The sequence below is a fragment of the Sinohyriopsis cumingii genome, unplaced genomic scaffold (genome assembly GCF_028554795.1).
Source record: "Sinohyriopsis cumingii isolate HCF-2022 unplaced genomic scaffold, ASM2855479v2 utg001779l, whole genome shotgun sequence".
Classification (NCBI taxonomy): Eukaryota; Metazoa; Mollusca; class Bivalvia; order Unionida; family Unionidae; genus Sinohyriopsis; species Sinohyriopsis cumingii.
In genome coordinates this window covers 475,044-490,849 of record NW_028316050.1, presented here as the reverse complement: position 1 = coordinate 490,849, position 15,806 = coordinate 475,044, and the positions used below count along the sequence as shown (strand labels likewise).

The window sequence follows — 15,806 nt, the reverse complement described above, 5'->3', positions numbered from 1 at the left end:
TATAAACAAAAAAATCGGATTCAAGTCAGGAGAAAAGCGGAATTCTGCTTTAAAATGGAGAAAACTCGTGTCTGTAAATGCAAGTTGTTTACAAACTTATTGGGAAAATTACCTTCATCTTGGCTCTATTATTGGTTTTGATTTTAAAATATATGGTGTTTACTTCAAAATACTCTTACTTTAACATGTGTAATTCGCTATGTCTTTAGATGTGTCCAATTAATCAGAGAGATTTATTTAGAACACTGGAATTACAAAGTGCTCATTAATAATTTTGGAGTAATCACTTTTTGGGGATTATTGTAAATTCATTCAAGGATATTTTGTATAATAATCCCATTCTGATACATGAAGACAGTTGGTACATTAGTGCAGTCAAGACTATTGTCACATTAACACATTCAGTATTAGAATTCATTAGGAATAATCCATTATCATGATAGAACTGTTAGGACTATATGGGATTAATTGCACAATACAAAAGTTTTTTATTTTAATTTTTAAAATTTTCACTTTCTATGTTAAACATATTAAATTTGTTGAATTGTACAAATCTTGTTCATTTTTGGCCGTCTGTTGCCTATTTTAAGACCATAGAGTTGTAACAATACCATTTACAAAACGTGGCCTCAAGACAGGTGACGATGTCAAGAAATCAGATGTAAAAACATCTCACTACCATTAATGAATCTTGCTCATTATCAAATTTGTCCAAGAATTTAATGATACAAGCCCACATTCCAAGTTTAATCTAAATTGGATCAGAAATAATGGACGGGAATGGCAACATGCAACTGTGGACAGACTGACAATATATGAAAGATTCAGTGCCATTTGACCTTGCAGCTTGGTGAGCTCCCCACTAAAAATATCTGGAATAATATCCATCAGTAATGCACATAATAAACACAAATGCCTTCCGACTCCTGTACTGAAACAGCCCTTACAAGAAAACAATGTAGCAAAAGCAAGTACAAGGAATGCCAAACTGAAGGCATGACAATTGTACAATCATCTGCTGTCCTACACCATTATGATGGTACAATTTACATGTGAGCTAATACACATGTAGCAGACAACCCTACTCTCTTATCAGTTGTGCTCTTTAACATATTAACCCACATTTCAACAGACCAGACCAGACCAGAGTTTACAGGCAAAATGGGGTTTATATAAAGGACACACACATGGAGTTCTTACAACATTTTTTTTAATGAAAAAAGTACATAGGAGTGAAATTGATCTTGGAGTAGTAAATTTACTTGAATGTATCCAGTCATATGAACGGACTTGGCAAGCCACCATGATATCTCTGCATCCCACAAATCTCGTGGTTCAGGAAATTTACTGAATACCTTCATGTAGGAAAAATATCCCGGTACATCAAACTCTTTGTTTACCCCATCCTTGATCCTGAAACAAACAAAAATGGGAAAGTTTTTTTACTGCATATGCTTACTAAAAAGTCAAGTTCAAATGCAAACTACAGACTCCTGATCTGCGATTACATTACGTGCTAACAGAACAAGTTCTACCAATTATGCTGAATACCAAGATAAAAGCTCTGATGTATAGCACCGAATGATGAATACCTGCAACAGTCTGAATGCGAAACTTCAACACAACAAACACATGACTGAACATGGCTGCCACTAGAAAAGTGACTAATTTGTTTTTGTTTCCTGGTGTACACCAGACAAATATTTACTGGTGGCTTTTCCCTGTCAACTTAGGAATATGTTCAATCTGCATATCGCATTCACAACCATTAGCCAAGATTATACAGTGTTGACACTATCGAAGAGCAATGACTTTCTCAAGAGATAACATCACCGAGAATACTTTCTGCAGTTTTGTAGAAACAAAGAAAAAAAAAGGAACAAAATAATGATTAAACCAAGTTCCATTTCTCAAAAAAGTGCTACCAGTAATAACAGTTGACAGCCTCATTCTTTGGCCTATGTAGATATGTGAGAAAGCTTGTCCGTAGCTTATCATGGGTCGGTGGTTTTTTCCAGGTTCTTCCTCTACCATTAATACTGGCCGCCACGTACAGCCTTTCGTCTGCTGAAAAATGGCATTAAACCCTACAACAGCAACAGCAACAACAAAACCTCATTCATTCCATTAAAACACGACTATCAGTGAGACAGAGTTTGTTCATGAAAAATCATTTGTACCTATCTATCTCTACATCATCATTGGCAGACATTGAATCTTTCAATATCATTATGAACAAACAGTTTAAATCTGTCTTAAATGGGCATCATATTACCTCTTTACATAACTGAATAGTTAACAATTTCAACAAGAAAGTGATGGTTTGAGAACACCAGTTATAAAAACTATATCCCAAAACTACATTATGTTGATTTTACAACTTTTAATATAAGAGGCCATCCATTTAGTATGTATGCAAAAATTTGGCAATGCTTGACATCTCCCCCCATACACATGTGTACTTATTTACACACCCCCAACCTGAATATGTACCCCCAACCCGCAGCCTATATTTAATCCACGTAGAAACCGTAAAGGTTTATTATTAATAATAACATGTTTAATAAAACACAGTCCACTGATGTTGAATGTCTGGCTGCATAACTTCAATCAGTTTGTCTAGTGTCCACTAAAATTCAAACGCCGACTGAACCAGTCAAACAGGATACATATTAGACAAATTGTTGAGGTTTCACCCCACCCCCCGTTGCCTATGCATACGTACATTATCAGTAGATCCTTACCATATGCAAGCGTATGCATCTGGGTTACCCCCCCCCATGCATACGTACTAAATTGATGGCCCGTAACCTGAAAAAATGGTATAATTAGTATGCATAGTTACTGAAGTAATTCAAGATCTTCATGCAAATCCATTTACAAAGTTTTAAAAAATTTGATAAGCAAATAGTCTTTATCTAGAGGAACAAGCTCAGTCAAATATCTGAGTAATGCTGTCCTCATATTCCAATAAAAAACAACTGTATCAGCTTATTCATTAATTTGCAGTAAAATCAGATCGGGATATTTTGTCTCCAGAGTGGTAGCAACCTTGGCAAATCAGATGTTCAAACTCTTCCAAGATCTTGAAACATTTGAATTGCAATACTACCCAAACCATAGCCCCCAAGGTGACAACAAGCAAATGTTGATACATGAACACTAAAGCATTCATAAAAAACTTTAATGTGCATTTCAAGGCAACTAATGTTGACCTGGATTATACATATTAAATCCTCCTCAAATTGTTTTTATTTCTTTCTTTGTTTAACGTCTTTTCTCAGCACATGGTTGGCTTATACATGGCAACCAGTATATCCAGTGAAAAAAAGAAACCAGAAAAATCTTGGGATGAACCTCAGACTCCAATGCTCGCCAAGCTGGAGACTCCAACCCATGTAGATAGGCAAGATGTAAGTGTCCCAATTAACTTTGCATATATGCCATCATTCAACTTCACCAATATCCACTTTCAAATCTCAACATTAATTGGTTTGTTCATCAATGTGCATACAATTTGGTGTGTGTGTGTGTGTGTAATCAATTTGCAAATTGCATTTTGTATGCCTGGTTCCCATGCTTTTCTAAAGAAAAATTTCCAGGTCATTTCTAAGGTTTTTCCAGGTTGAAATTACATTTTTCAAGGTTCACATATGACCATTACTGAATGGAACTAAAGAACATTTTAGATTATAAAACATGCATTTTTTAAATCTAAAGATGTTTCTCTTTCAAGACTCTCCCAAAACATCAAAGTCAGAAAAGATGATCATGCACAAAACCACAAAATGTATCACACGAAATAAGTTTGATTATATTCCTATAAATTAGCAAGTAAAGTCATTTCAATGTACAGAAGAATTTTTTTAATTATTTTGCAGCATTATGTTGCTAAGTGAGAAAAACATAATGAACATAAATAATGTTTTGTTTCCTTTCAAACCTTTAATTCTAATGAATTCTATAGCAATATATTTATATACATTTCATAGAAAGTAACATTTCCTATTACAGTATAAAAAAGAAAAAAAACCCCGAAATAATTAGAATTTTGCCTTGTAATGAAAGAATTTAACCCTGAATTAATCTGTGCCAATAAAATCCCAAACAAAATTTTTCAAACAACCTAATCTCTTTAAGATGCTCTGTTTGAAAATCCATCATTTATAAAACATTTTCAAAAGGGTTGATTTAAATTTTGACAAAAGACCTTCAAAATTAAATACTGTTGTGTAAACAAAGACTGAATTTTATGAAGATACAACTTGTAATTCGTTAAACCAGTCCCCAAACATGTATTGATACAGGAGTTTGTATCGTTTTTTAATATATACAATGCTGTAAGGCATTTATGTGCACCTAAGGTTTCCGTCTCCAATACTGAAGTAAAACGCATGCCGAATTCGACCGACCGACGAAAATAAAATACTGTAATGCTTACCATTTGAAAAGAGGCAATTGTCACCACAATATTCTGTTCAAAATAATATTAATTTTGGACCCATGGGATACCACCACCGTGTTTTCATGACTCGCGATATGTCGGCCAATTCTGCGCACAGCTTTGAAATGATGTAATGTTTATCCATCGGGCTACAGAAATGAAATGCATTACTATGGACTGTTTCTGTCAGCAATTCAGTAATTTGATCAGGTTTATAGCTAGTTTTACAAGATGCAACATAACAATGCCAATAAATGGCAAGCGATATTAAGCTAACTAAACCGATCTTGTAAAAAAATGAGTAAAATTCAATATTTTATTTTTTTTAAAAAATGAGCTATTATGTGGAAGAGAAACAACAATGAACAAGGTGTAATCTGTTTACGTCTTGTTTATGTGGAAAAATACTAAAGAATTTAGAAACAGACTATGCGCCTGGAAATTTAGTGAGAATCCAGTTTTAATGGCAAGCTGACATGTTGGGCAACAGACGATTTTGTATGTGTGGGACAACTTCTTGCAAAATTGGAAACTTTGATTAAGCACAGGAGTCTGACATTTTATCAATCAAGTATGGTGAAATCTCTGACATTAAATCACTCATCCAGTAATATAACAAAGGAGTACAAGCATGACCACAACCCTCCGCTTGCTTCGACTGTTCCCATGCGTCTTTTATCACTTCAGAATCACAAGACGACTGAAAAACTACACATATACATTCAAAAGACAGTGATGTACCAAAGTATAACTCTCCAATCCGGCGAATTGACCTTTATTTTCACCATTATTTTCTCAGAAATGGGGAGTATTATAATCGTTATGTCGTTAATCATCAGTCAGACAAGATGAAACTACGGCATAGATGAAACCTGACCCAGTACTCGCCATTTGCATTACTAGTCACAGGACTTCACAAATCTCAAATGAGGACATCGGATGTCCAAATTTCATGTGATATCAACAACAAACTCATTTATAATGTTGTTGTACAGAAATTCAATTATATTAAATGAAAGTTAGATACCTTTTGTAAAATCCAGCAATCTGGCCAGTCTGATTTATCAAGCAGAGATCACATGTGAACAGGGTGGTCACGTGATACAACAATCCTCCAAATGTTGTTCTTGGAATATACAATTATGGAGAATTTTGTGTTCTTTTGTTTTTTGTGTTTTATTATAACTAGTATACAATTTTCAGTTTAAATTTTTTTTCTCTCTCTACAACATTGGAAAGGTGGGTTGTTAGATATGTGTACAGTACTCATGTGACTAGCAATGCAAATCGCGAGCACCAGGTCACATTTAATCAACGACGTAGTTTTACCTTGTATTTCAGCAGATTAAAAACATAACGATGTTACAACTCAAAATTTCTGAGAAAATGTGTAATTTTCATATCGATTTCATGCACGTATCACTTGATCTAGCAACGTTTAAAGTTTGCTAGGCCATCCGTCTAAGCTTTGCCACCATCTTATTGGCCTCTTGTGATGCTAGATTGGTTTTCATACCTTCCATGTAAGGAAAGATACGGATATCAAGCTGACTTTGAAATTAAAAGTCTACTAGATGAATCTCTAATCCACTGGGCATTTGGATTGACTCGGCATATCTTTTTATTGCAAGCAACCAAATAATCCACAGCGCACCCTCCAAATATTCTGGCTAGAACTCGACAAATTTAACTCACGATCTGTTTAGTTACAACTCAATTACGTGATTGTTTCTGGCGTCAAGTGGTGGCAGAAAATTCCAGGGTTTTCTGCAGACTTTCATCAATATTTGCAAAAAATTTCAGGACTTTTCATGGTTGAAAAAAAAAATAATCATTTTTCCTGACTTCCCGTTAACGTAGGGACCCTGTGTATGGGTTAGATCCAAAGCAAATTTGCTAATGAGGCTTGCGTGACAATTTCTGTATGCATTCAGCTCAAAACCAATTAGATGAAGTGAATTTTGGAATGGAGGTGAAATGCAAAATGTCAAGTAACACCAATAGACCCTACAACTGGTCATTTTATGAAATATGCACATTTTTGCATTTCAGTTGCATGTATCTGCATTTCAGCTATCATCTTGTCATTTTACAGTCTTGGAAATGCATTCACTCAGTTTTGCGAACCTAGGTATAACAGTATATATACAGGGTGCTAATTAGCTAAATGCAAAAGCTTAACTGAAATCCGTAAATTGTGAAATGTTGGCCAAAGTGTCCTTTTGTGGCAAGGGTGTAGTACTAATAGAGGGACATTCAATCATCCAATTTGACGATTTCAGCATAAACAGAGCACGAGATATAAAACAAGATTATGAAAGTCAATAAAGCAAGAAATATAGGTCATTCTGACCTACTTCTGTGACAAGGTTGTAATAAATGTCAATATTCATCTCTCAAACAACCTTTATGACTCTAGCAATAACATTACATGTATGTGGTACCAACAGAGATGCTTGCATGAACAAAGAGCAAGAAATGCTTTTAAAGCATTACATTTAACCAAAGTCAGAAGTATGAAATAAAGGTTGTAAAGGTCAGATCAACAATGCATGCTAAAACCAAAAGTTGACTGCCAAATAGGGGGATTACTACAGCGATGCACTCACCTTTGATTGACCAGGACCTGAAGGATCCCAATCAGCAACATATGTATCTGATGAAGAAAGTTCCCTTAATATTTAAAAATACTATATAGACAAGAATTCTGATCAAATTTTTCTGCATATTAAGGCTTGCTCAGATTTAAAAAGCTCGTTTTTGTTACAACATGGAGATTCAGGTGAAGAAATTCACACATCATAGCAAGCTTGGGTATATAGTACACCTACCTACATCTTTGATGAAACAGTATCCCCACCCCCTTAAAAAATAAAAAATACTTGAGACACCAGACCAACAAGAATGCATGATCTAAAACAGGTGTTGGCAACCTATGGCCAGTGTGCCAATGGTACATGGTAAGAATTGTAACTTTGTAATGTATGGACTAAAAAAAGATAAATAAAAGGGACAAATACAACTTGACATGAAGCACCCCGCACAACTGTTCTAAAAGTCTGATGTCTGATGTAGAATCAAATTTCAACATCTTCACAGAATTATCAAAATTGTCATCAATTTGTGATTTTGGAAGATTCAGTTTTGAACTTTTGCAAGTTTAACATTTGGTGGCACAATTTAACTTACTAAATGTTAAAATTTCTCGATTCCAAAGTTGGCTATGAAAATAAAAACAATTTAAAACCATGTGGACATTTGTTCCTTATAGACTCCAGACATTTGTTCCTTATAGACTCCAAGCTTTCTTTGTACACTGAATGTTAGCTGCAACAGGTAGCATCTGCACGAAGGAGCTTAATGTTTTATTGCTACATGGGGAACAAGTTAAATAGCCCCACCCATTTGTTTTTATTTAAAGAAAAGCAAGGTACTTGGAAAGAATAATCTTAAATGGTTCATTATACAGCACAATGGCTATAAATAAATAAAAAATTCAAAGCTTTAGAAATTTAAGGTTCCAATATATTTTCTCCATACAGCTATCATTACATGACCCATAGACAAATATTAAAAAAAATCAATGTAGTTTCATTTTGGAGGGGTGCGGGTGTGTGTGTTTCAATTACTTTTAATTTTGTGATACTGACTGGTCACTGACACGGAGTAAGATCCCACACCATCCTGGGATTGAGGATAACTGGATCCCATACAGTTCTGGAATTGTGGAGACGTAGAGGCAGTAGGATCTCGTTTCCTCCCCTTGCAAGCCTGCAGACTCAGCAAGTCCCAAACCTCAATGGACCCAAGAAGGCTGAATGAACAACTGTTCATAAGTGTGATCTGAGTACATGCCATACAGGTGGGTGAGTGTCCCATTGGAATTTAATACCCCCACATTCACACTGTCATGACACAGGTGGCACATAAGGCTTTGGTATGGCAGCAACAATGTGGATGGTCTACAGCCCTATGTGTGTTAATATACCACAGAATACACTCCCATGTATTAGCCTCTATATTCCTCTGCCACGTCTCTTTGGGCTGATCCCTCTTTCATCTCAATTTGAAGTCCAACAGAAGGCTGATTTTGGCTGTATATACAGTGACATTTGGCATACATGAACCAGCCAGTACCATCTTTTCTTCACAATCTGGTCAAAGAAATGATAAACTTAAAAATATTCCACATAACGATTTGTTAAAAAAACATGAAAAGGAATACAATTGCAAACTAAAAATGGCAGCAAATACTTGCCATATCAACAGAGAAAAAGCTTCATTACGAAAAGAGTTTTTGTTCAGTTCTTTCTAACATGCCAATTTCATCAGAGACTGTGGGACTGAAATTTCTGCTTCTTCAGTTAGAAGCGAAAGACATTTTGGTAGTCCTCACAAAATATCAGCTGAACTATGCAGTCATCATCAGAAGCAGAAAAATGTCAAATACATCTTGGATGGATACTTCACACATGATACACCATCTATAGGACATGCATCTGATTTCTTAGCTCATACAGAAACTTTGTTAACATCTGAACACGTACGCTAGATGAAAATGTCAAGTCGGCAGAATTCTTTTTCTCATTTAAAAGATTTTAGGGAGGAAAAAAGAAACAAATTTTTTTTAGTCACCTTGTAGTCCAATGTCAGACCCCCGATTTCATTTTGACCACCTTGTCAGCACAGGCTCCAGGTTTAAAACCTAACAGCTTATTGCTGGATGTTCCTTGCTAGATATTTCTTGTTGACGAACAACCTGAGCTGAAAAATAAAGGACGTACATTAAAATCGTTATGCTTACACGGACCTTTCACTGACAGTGCAGACCTGCCAAAGTAACAAGACTGCAGTAAGGCAAATTTTTTGGGAAGGGTGAAACAAAACATCATATACAGCTATTGTCAAGTTGGAAAATGTGCATTTGAAAAGTTCAAAAGCTATATTTGAGACTGATGCAGCCATGGTAGATGTTTGTAATTTACACAATGACATTAATTACCTCCAATTGTGAGCAATTACTGCATGTAGGTAATATTTAGAAATTAATAAATATTTTCTTTTATCAGCAGGTGTCCTTTGATATAAGACAGGTTTGAATGTATTTATATGCATAAAAGATGTAGTCATCCCTCCAGTCCTCAGATAAAGTTACGGGCTTGAATGTGATATCATTATGACATCATCTGGCACAAAGCTTATCATCACAGGACTTTGGCCAAGTATCTCTACAGCTGTGCAAGATATGAAAAGTATGATTTGTCCAAATCATCTATCTTTTCATGTTGGACATAAAACCCACGTAAAAATAAAAAAACTGTCAAGACGTTGGTTGATCCCGTTCAACATTGTTTTTTTTGTTGTGCTCAAATGTGAACTCTATAATTCTTAGTTTATTTTTTCCAGGCCTCTACATTTTGCCAGTGTTCTAAAAACTATGTGCATGTAATGTTGGGCAGTGAAAAACAGACAAAAACAAAGTAGAAAGCCACAATTACAGAATTTCACTGTAAACATCTGCATGTTGCAGAATGAATGGTGTTGGCATCTAAATGATTCATCCCAGCATGAAGAAAATCCATCAAGGGGGTTTAGGATATGTAAACAACTTTAATAACTTGAACCAAAACCTATTTTTTCTTTCCTTCTGCAAAGACTAACTTAAGAGTAAATCCCAATGGGGGCTGGATCATCCTAAGTATGAAGAAAATCCATCACGCGGTTAAGGAAATATAAACCTGAGATGTTTATTAGTCTTGAATATAGTCCAACATAAATAGCCATTAGTTATTTTACCAACAGTCATTTCAACTTGAATCTATTTCTCACTCCCTTTTCAAGTGATCTGATATCTGCACCAATATCTAAAACTATTATGGAAATTATTTTCTTAAACATCAGAAAAGCTTTTCTTTACAGCCAATTTCTTTAAGATACAACACATACAAGTGACAAATATGCTTCTCACTAGTTGAAACCAGTAAAAGCCACAATTTCACTGTTTACATGCAACAGTCAAAACATTGGTTCATCAACACTGCAATCTAGTGTTTATACATCTAATGAAAAACTGAATGCAGATAACAACAGTATTTGTCCAAATGCCGAAAATTCTGGACACCTGCCAAAATATCTCCAGGTCAGAAATCTGAAAACTTGATTGCAAAAATATATACTTGGTTCATGCTTCATTTCAACATCATCACGAATTCAAATGTTACTCCAGCACATGGACTGGAATCTCCAATTTATAAGATACGGTCTCGATGTGATGTACAAATGGGTCACAGGAAACAGGTAACATTTTCTTGTGGTGCGACCATCAAAACGGGAACAAGTTGTTGTTATGGCATGCAATGTACACCTCAAACACGATCAAATTTACTTAAAATAATTAGATTACACATTTTATATTTTGGATTAGAATACAAGTCAAAGAATTGCACTTTCCTTTGCCATGACTGTGGCCATGAGGCATGGACAGTGGCTTTGGTATATGATGCCATCTAGCCATGAGATACAATGGACACTTGTTTTATGAAACTCTCACCAAAGGAAAAAAGTTGTGAAAAGGACATGCAGAGACATAATTACAATATGCTCAAATTAGGATCCGCATATAAAAAACAAGTTTGTTAAATTTCAGTCAAATCTAGAGGTAGAACAATTCATGTACACCATACTAATACACACACACACACACACACACACACACACGTGTATTTGCATTATCTGGATTGCAGATATTTAAACACAAAACTTGATGCTTTGGATTTATTATGATACTGAACACTTGAATTGTGCATGTGAAACCTTTGGCCTAAAAACTGGTTGTATCCAGTTATATTTCGATCACAAGATGTGCCTTAAAAATCACTAACGGAACTGTGCTTTGGAATAAGCTAAGTTCTCCACATTAAGCCACTGAGAATACCTGGCTGTTAAAACTTGTATGACACAGCTAAAACCAAATTTAATTATCAATTTTAAATGAGCTCTAACAATCTTAATTTTAACCCAAATTTAAGGATTTAGGCCAAAACAGGTTTAAAGGTGAAATTGGGAGAGGCGACTATTGCCCCCACCTCTTGCCCCAATGTGCAAGTGCCCACGGGACGCACCATTTCTCCCTGTGAGATGCCTCATTTTCCCCCAGGACAATTTCCCATTTTCATATTCTGGTCAGCTGTGGCTAAAGTGCATGCTAGCTAAAGGTTAAACTGAAGTACAGAAGCATAAAGCCAATGTGACTAATTAACAATTAATCTGTATCACTGCATTTATCTTGTGAAAAGGACTGCGTTCAGACATAATTTTAAAGAAACCATGCGCTACAGTGTGTGTATATATGCACTAGCAATTGATTGGCAAATAAATGATGCCAAATTTTTTTGTAACTTGCGACTTAATTTTAACAGTTCAAATCTGCAGTCACAAGTTACCATAAATGTGGCAACTGTTTCCCACATTTTACATCCCACCTTATTTCATTTTGTTTAAATCTAAAGGCATGTAAAACTGTTTAATAAATGAAATATTTACTCTGAATTAGTTCTCTGGGGGCACATATACTGCTTGGTATATTGTATTTCATTCCTTTTAATTTAATCATAGTAATTAAAGTTTATAGTACTGTTGTAGAGTTTTAACAAATCTGAAATTTACGTGAATAATGATAAATCTTCACATTCTATTTACTGAAGAAGAAAAATAACTTTGTAGTGTGATATTAATTATTTGGTCACAGCAGTATTCACAAGTAATAAAATAGAATATAGCATAGGTGGATTGCATACAATAAATCTATTTTTGTATGTTTTTGTTGGGTTTTTTAGAAATGAAAATTGATAATGTAATAATCGGGAGTTCTCTACGAAATATCAGGAGATACAAGACTGGGAGGCAGGTGTGGAAATACCTCCTAAATCGGTTGGTTTTTTTTTTCGTCTTGAGAGTTGACATGAACTGTCTGGGTTTGTGGAATTTCAGTCAGGGCTTATGAGTTTGTTTAGGTCAGCAGCTCGGATCCTGTGTCTAAAACTTTTTTCTTTTGAGCTCTGTTGATAGATTTTTTTACTTGATATTTTAAAAAAAAATCAGATGAAATCAGCAATACCACAAACAACCAAAACAGATTTATTCCTTCACTGGTTACAAAGTAAATCCACCCCCACCCCAAAAATACACATCCCATCTATACTCACAAGTCCAACTGTAAACTGCGTAGATTTAAATGCACCAGCAGCTCTTGGTCTATACAGTCTGTTAGATGTGATCAGTAAATACACCTTGATCCAACATGTGGCAAAATGTCTAATGTGTGCATGTGTGTGTGACAGTGGGCTCCCACATTTGTCACCAGATCAATTTCTTAAACTAATCTTGGAATAACTGTGCAAAATGCTAAGATGATATAAATTTCTTTTAAAATATTTTACATCGACTGTATTACTTACGGAAACAATCATTATGAGAAAATCACACAATGAGCCAAGTCTATCATGATTCACTTTCATTTCTGGTGTGCCAATTTTCAAGATATTATGGTTGCTATAACAATCTTCAGGATATTGTAGTTGCTACAAACCATAAATAAAACTATCCTACATGAACTGTCTTGACTATAAAAAGCTACTGGGGTTCAAAGTAGATATATACATTTAAGTATCCAAAATATGCATTTCTTTCAACATGACAAAAAGCAATTGCCAACAAAATGAATAAATTCACAGTATTTGAAAATCCTGTACCAATATCTCTGTTTAGAATCAGAAAACAAAATGACTGGAAGAATCCATTCTTATAATGACACAGTCAGAACTTTACCAAGTAATAAACATGCTGGTGTATTATAAAGAAAATTTCATAATTAAAGGTAGAAAACACGTGATAACCTTAAAGGCAGAGTCAAATAAACTTGACAATATACACTAATTTATTCAAAAGGTTGAGGTATTAGGACTTTATCTGGAAGATTGTGAAAATACTCGTCTGACTGAACCAAGTTGTCTACAATGTTGTCATTCCACACTCTCAGGGAACTGTTTGTCAACACAATTGCTCAGTGAGAGAGTTCAATTGTCATCATGCAGTGTGAAAAAACTTTCAATTCAAACACTGCCTTTTATGTCAACAAGATTTCAGATCCAACCACATAATTTTTTGTAAGCTAATGTCTTCAAACTGAAATACAAATGTACAAACAACCTGAGACTCTTGCAGTGAGACATACTTGGGACCCTGGGAATGCACTTTCAATGTGGAGTTGTCACTTGTTGATGCAATTTTGAATTATGTAAAATTTAATATTAACTCAATGAATAATTAGAATAATCTTGCACATGTTTGTAAAAAACTGCCCCCGCCCCCCCCCCCCCAAGTACAATGGATATACATGCATAAATTGAGCAGTCATTAATTTCAATTGTTTTCAGTTTTAGTTTAACCAGTACCAAATCTTGTCAAAGTCTGCTCAGTGAGGATTATAAATATGGACATATCAAATTAAAGTCTTCAACTTTATGAGTTTCAGTTTCATTTAATAGCTATAAATGAATTTTGACATACTACATACATGTCAACCCTAGGGAAATTTAAGCCACAACTGTTTTGTAATAGAAGTGGTAGAAAAGCAGAAACTGGGCATAGAGTTAAATCTATACATTGCATGCCATAATTACAAGCAACTATAAAAAATATACATTTATTGTTGCTACTAGCCTGGATCTGAAGCTGGTGGGCAAAATCCATGCAGATTAGTACCACAATAAAAAAACAAAAAAGTGCTTACAATTTATTTATGTACAACATTCACTTCAACTAATTGACATGTCTAAATTTTGCTGAATGATCATGAGTCCACAAATATTAGAATGAGCATAGGAAATAAAATTTTGAAACTAAAAAAAGGGTAGAATATACATGCCATACGACAGAGGAAGATGCTTTCAATGTGAAAATAGCTTTTGTCCAGTCATTTTGAACAAACTAATTTTAATCAGAGAACATTTGACTGAAATTTCTGCTTCTTCAGTTAGAAGCGAAAGACATTTTGGTAGTCCTCACAAAATATCAGCTGAACTATGCTGTCATCATCAGAAGCAGAAAATGTAATGCTACATACATGCCAACCCCTGGCGAGGAAAAAGTGTAATCCAAGTGGACAAAAAGAGTTATCTGAGCAGAAAAAGAGTAATCCACATATAACATGACACAAATTCAATGAGAATATGTATGCAATGATTTATTTATCCCACAGAACTTTTAACATTAATTAGTGCTTCAAGTTTTTGTATATGTAACACTTTGAGCATTAAAAAGCAAGAGATTCTCATTGCATTTCAAAACACTTTGGACCAGCTGAGACTAAATGTTTTGTTTAGAGTGACAACTTGATACTTCAGGAGTTCTCCTTCTAATTTATCAGCAGCATAGTGCATCCTATGACAGAGACAACCTGATATGAACAATGATGGAAGCATTGACTAACACAGCTGGTCTATTGGTTAATAATGCTCAGTGATGCAAATGTAGAAAATTACAGAATGTGCCTAATGAAAGCCAAGTGTTGGTTACTTAATCTCCCACTTAGGCAGACTTGCCAACCCTAAGAAGATCATCTCAGTAAGCTAGCCGATTGTTTTTCTCAAGTTTGACCAGTTTTCCATAAGGTGCAACAAAATGTGTCCTGTTTTGTCAAGCTGGAAAATGTGCGTTAAAAAACATTCTGTATTCCAAACCATACAGACCCATATCATTGCTTATAATCTACCTGTCATACATGTACTAATATAATAAATGCACATGTGTGACTGATAGTTAAATTGTAAGCAATGATACAAGAGCCTGCATACCAAATTAATTTATCGACCTTAAACATTATGCTCATCTGTAAAGTGTGTAAAGTAAACAGACACCTTCAGTTCCAAACCCTATGCAGCTCAATGGCTTGTTGCTATATCTCTACTTGACGTAATTTTTAGTATCTCCTGCAACATGACATGCTCAAAATGATATGTGATTTCCAATAAATGTAATTGTGCCTCTTCCTACTTTTATTCAGAACCATCCGAGTATTCCTTTTCATTCTTCTGTAGTGATTATTAAAACATTTTTAAGAGGCTTGTTTTTGTTTTTTTCCTTTTGTCTTCAACATGCATTAGTAGCAGGATGCCATAAAAAAAATATGACCTCCAATTTGCTCACGCAGATGCTTCACATGGAAAAATATGTACAGTTTAAAGTGTTTGAGGTACTACTATAACGTTATTCTGATTCTCTAATTAATTCCACTAAAGCAATTATGAAACTCAGACCCAAATAAAACAAGGCTGAGCAATTATCTGGAATATACCCCAATGAC

The 15,806-nt window shown here is 34.8% G+C and overlaps 3 non-coding genes across 3 annotated transcripts; all 3 read right to left on the bottom strand.

The window, feature by feature from the left end:
* Positions 1 to 7,178: 7,178 nt before the first annotated feature.
* On the bottom strand, positions 7,179 to 7,252 carry LOC149771532 (small nucleolar RNA SNORD36). Its single transcript, XR_016418258.1, has one exon. It is a non-coding gene; the product is annotated as a small nucleolar RNA SNORD36 (small nucleolar RNA).
* Positions 7,253 to 8,796: 1,544 nt separating this feature from the next.
* On the bottom strand, positions 8,797 to 8,879 carry LOC149771531 (small nucleolar RNA snR60/Z15/Z230/Z193/J17). The gene has a single exon (XR_016418250.1). It is a non-coding gene; the product is annotated as a small nucleolar RNA snR60/Z15/Z230/Z193/J17 (small nucleolar RNA).
* A 5,586-nt stretch (positions 8,880 to 14,465) lies between these two features.
* On the bottom strand, positions 14,466 to 14,548 carry LOC149771530 (small nucleolar RNA snR60/Z15/Z230/Z193/J17). Its single transcript, XR_016418259.1, has one exon. It is a non-coding gene; the product is annotated as a small nucleolar RNA snR60/Z15/Z230/Z193/J17 (small nucleolar RNA).
* Positions 14,549 to 15,806: the final 1,258 nt, after the last annotated feature.